This window comes from Athene cunicularia, assembly GCF_003259725.1.
Source record: "Athene cunicularia isolate RWA chromosome 1 unlocalized genomic scaffold, athCun1 chr1_part1, whole genome shotgun sequence".
Lineage (NCBI taxonomy): Eukaryota > Metazoa > Chordata > Aves > Strigiformes > Strigidae > Athene > Athene cunicularia.
Genome location: NW_020799091.1, coordinates 27230885 through 27235909, shown reverse-complemented (window position 1 = coordinate 27235909; position 5025 = coordinate 27230885).

Sequence of the window (5025 nt, the reverse complement as noted above, 5' to 3'; positions counted from 1 at the left end):
TTTTTTTTTTTTTTTTTTTCCTCCTGCTAGTTTGAAGTATTTGACAAATTTTTAAAACGTCATTCGAGCAATAGAGGAGAAGGAAAATTTACCTGTGGCCATTTTTTTTTTTTTGTATTATATGACTGAACAGCAGTTACATAAACAACAACTACTATTCCCTCTTTCCCAAAATACAAAAATCCCCATGAAATTTAACATGTGTGTTAGAAGACTAAGCTGTACAAGTCTGTAGCTATCTTAAAAAATAAAGATAAAGCAGTCTACAGTCTTCTGTCTAAAGTTATAAAGATATACCCAACATCTTGCATACTGACTAAAATAAATATTTTTTTCTGCTTCTTTAGCTGGATTGAATAGTCAAATAATTGTGGAGATACATATAAAAAAAGTTGCTTCTGTTCTGATTTATGCTAAAATCTCTAGCTTTACTAATGCATACTCAACAGTGGCCCGTAAGCATATTAAACTGGACATAGACAGACATTCAGAAGCAATTCGCTGCAGATCAACAAGTGACTTCTCCCAAGCTGAGAAATAAAAAAAAAAATAAAAAATTTAAAATATTAAAAAAACCCTTTGTGCTCCTTTTTGGGAATATGAAGTGGTATATAATGGCTTAAACCACTGGCATGAGGGCTAATACCACTTTCTTCAGCTGAAACAGCACAAAACTCTTTTTTTTATTTTGATTAGCAATTAACTGAAGTGCTTGCAATAAGGCTCATCAGAAGCACTGCCTATTTGAAAGCAGTAGGACACTGTACAACCTGTGGGAAGGTAAATGAGCAGTAGCTATAATGTATATCAGTGATCAGTAACACTCAAGATACTCTGACAGACCAGGCAGTGTTTCTGGGAGGTGCCATACACCTGCAATCTCTGCTGAGCTGCAGATGTGTTAGTGTGGATTGAGGCACACAGACCTACATATTTGAGCTTAGATCCATGGTGTTTTACCCCAAATAAAACTGATGGCTCTTACTTTCAAAGCCCAAACCAAGCAAAAAAGCATTATAAATACCAGAACGTTAAGTGTATGTTTCCCCCTGTCACTATTAATTAAGTATAGGGTTCAGATATGATTGTTCTATATGGTTATTTCCTTGAAACATTCCTTTTAAATGGTTTGGGGCTATTCTTCAAAATATAGCAATTGTTAAGGAAGACCAGGCCAGGTTATAAATAGTTTTAGAAATGATACATCAAATTGTAAATTACTGCTTTAATGTAGAAATAATTGCTGAGTCTGTGGTAACCAGTTAAGTGATTGCTAGTTGTGCATCTCAAATGACCTGAAATACTTAGAGATTCCCATTTAGTCACAAAGAATTTTGACCTGTGTGCTGACTTCTTTTTTAGCAGGACTGCATCACTGTTGGAAGATCCAGTTGGTGGAAAACATCTAACCCCTAATGGGCTGAAGCTTGAGACTAATATGCCATTAAACTGCGTGCTGCCTGCCGTTGCCATTTGGCAGCTGAAACATCAGGCCTTGAGTATTTCAGGATGCTTCTTCAGAACCATGTTCCTCTGGCAGACCACCAGGCCTGATCTGCTCTTGTTTGAACCCTGTACAAAAGATAGAGATGGTGTGAGTACTTGAAATGTTGCCTGGGAGATTTTATAGCCGTGAAATGCAGCACTACAATGAGCATATTGCCACCACATGGTTATTTCTGCCACCTGCACCCATGTCTACTTAGCCAAACTGTACCTTTTGCTCTTGCACCGTGCTGGCATGGAGGTCCTAATGGACAATTTGTTTGGAGCTTAACTTCAAGCTTCCCCTCAAAGGATTTAGGCAGGACAGAAATGGAACACATGTGCAGAGAGCTTGTTTTGCAAGTGCTGTGCAGGAACGTGGAAGCGCTTTTTAGGACTGAAGGGGTCTGGCTTGGGGAATGGGTCTGGCTTTGGGATGTGATGGCCCGCTGTGTGACAGGAGGGGCACAGACCTTTTTGAGTGTTTTGGCACGGGAGAGACGGGTAACTTCTGGGAGCTGAAAAACTGGTAGCAGGACACCATGGAAACTTGTTTGAGGCAGGAGAGGAAAGGGTTTCCTTGCAACATGCATTCCTTTCCCTCCTGTGGGATACCAGCAGTCCAAACTTATCTTCTGAACCTACTATCTCCAGCCAATCACAGGCAAACTGCTCCCTAAAAGCCAGTTTGCCTTTCCTAATTCTCGGGGAAGTCTTCATTGGCTAGGAGGATGAACATCAGTTCTTCGCAAGTATCATCCCAGAATAGCAGCCAGAGATGCAGAAACAAGACAATCAAAACTCATCTAGCACCTTGCAGTAGATGTTGTCCAGACTGTTTGGAGAGGTGGGTCAAGCAGTACAGTACCACATGGGGGTTGTACATGGAGGAAAAGTAAGACAGCTTCTGCATGTAAGGCCTTACACAGGTGGTAGTGATTTGGGTACTGATGTACTGCTGTCAGCTGCAAGTGAGAGGACAGTGTTGCCCTTTCCAGAGTAGGCTGTACTCAATGAAGTGAAGGTTTAGGGGACAACTTTGAACTACATGTTTCAGAAGGATGTTTGGCTCTCACCTAATGAAATTAGACTCTCCAAGTCACAGGTGAGGAACCTCAGCACTAGACATTTCAGTGTGCTGGTTTGTTTCTGTTGCACCAAGTTAATTACTAGTATAGATGCTCCCACCACCTTAGGAATTCCAGAACTTCCTGGACTGTGGTGTTTTCTAGAAAGCATGGAGATTGAAGATGTTACTACAAAGCTATCTGGAAGCACAGGGATGAGGGATAGTGCAAGTCTGAGAGAAAAAAAAATGCTCACATTCTTACTATAGGGATCATTCTGAGAGAGAGGGGTCTACCTGCAGCCAACATTTTATCACTTGGTGTTTGTTCACTGTGACTCTAAAACAATGGAGAACGTGCAGGTAAATGGTGCAGCTGGGCAGTGCAGGATGCATTCCTGTGTGAAAAGACAGCTGAAGACCACCAAAATACTTTGGAGCAGATATGATGACACAAACGTTGCTGTGACTACTGATTCCACAGAAGTGAAAACCTCAGAAGCGTTCGGCTGTGCTCAAGTATTGCATTGATATGGTCTGATTTACAGCAAAGTAAACCAGCCACAGAGATAGGTCTTTAGAGGAGTGTTTCTTTGCAATGTAAGAATTATATTTCCAGGTTCTGTTTTCTATACTCTGACCACATAATAAATAATTTCTCTTAGTTTGTTTCTTGATAACTACTAGTTGCTATGGAGTTATGGTGCACCATGAGCATTTTCTGCCTGTTTATTAGCAAATACTTGCCCTTAAAATCTTGTGCAAAGCCGGAAGACCAACATGCAGAGCTGAAAATGGTATGTTTCTTGGACATGTTAGTAAGACTTCTATCAGATTTTTTAATAACTAATTGTTCAGGCATTCAGTAAAGTTATGGAGAGTTAGTTACTGCATATCAACGAAACTCTGGGAATGTTTTTGATACATTGCCTCAGCTAGGGCAACGGGATACTACCAGGCAGCAGTTTACAAGGAAGGAGGGTTGTGATGCAAAAGAGTCGATTTTTAGGAGTAAAAGACATTTGTTAGTGAAGTTATCTATGTTAAAAGATCTCTGTGTGTGAAATATGGAGCATTTGTATATCAAAGGTTTAAAAAGTCACTTGGAAATTGCTACTGCATGCAATAGGAAAAAATACCCTGGGAGGACAAAAAGCACATCATTGCCAAAAGCCAGAGAGAGTATGAGGAAACTGGCCAACAGCAGCAGTTTTCCCAGTTCATTGGATATTTGTTTTCACTTTGGTTTCAGACTGATTTGAGCCAGATCCAATATTTTCCTTCCATTTCTGGTACATCTGAAGTTCCTCTGATCCTTTCCAGCTAGATCAGGGTTCTCATGAGTATTTGTGCTCACAGCAGGAAGCTATTTTCCTCAACAACAGCTAAAGGCTGCAAGGCAGATCCACTGTATGTGTCTGTCTGTCTGTCTCCAACCTGGACACCCCGAAACCGTCATGGGTGTATCCTGGAGCAGAGACTGTGAAAACACCAGATTTCATCTCTTCAGTGCTTGTAAGCCCAGTTATTCTTTAGTTGTGGGCAGATTTTGTTCAGAAAAATAAAGTTGTCTCATTTTTCCCTTCCCTTGCTGGTGTGTGCTTCCTACGTGATACTTCTGAGCTGTGGTTGACACCTGCTACCCATCTGAAAGGGGAGCACAGGCAAAAAAGTGCTGCAGCTGTGCCAGATGTAGAGAGGGGCTCCACACTCCTCCTTGGGCACCTGCACTCCCTCTGAAAAGAGATAGAAGTGAGACATTTAACAGGAACTCGGTGCCGAAACATCACTATGGAACCAGACATGCACTGAAAGCCTGGTATGGGCCGAAATGTTTTATATTTATTGTTTTCAGTACCACAAGCTTTAGAGAAAGGTGAGAGGTGCTTGAATTAGCTGGCTGTATAGGAATTTACTTTAAAACTTCTTAACGCAACTTAAGCTGTGAAATACAAGACCCTTTATCCTTTGGAGAGGTAACTTTGCTCTTTAGATACCATAACAGAACAGTTCTGGGTGCTGCTACCTGTTTCAGTTGTCCTCATCTGTACTGCTGATGTGAGACTAAAAAAAGAGTATTTTGGGAACTCAAATCTGTTGAATCTATTAAATTTATTTCTTAAGTATCAAGAAATAGATACTTGGTGCTTAGGAAACTGGCATGGGTGACCCATGCTCCCACTGGAGCAGGACTGGTGTTCCTAATGCAGAGCCAACTTAGTGAGTATTCAGTGATGGAATGATGAAAACCATTTGATTAGACACGTGAACTTAATACAGATATTTTTCTTTCCTCCACAAAATCATTAGAGGTAAACGCTTTGTAGCCCCAGCTGAAATCCTTGTCGGTATCTGTCTCCTCCGCCTCACAAGGGCAAGCGTAAGCCAAGATGTGGTTTACGTGCCTGTAACTCCTAGCAGCAGCCGACAGCCTGTGAGAAAAAGGCCGGGCTGTAACGGGATGGTTTTGGCAG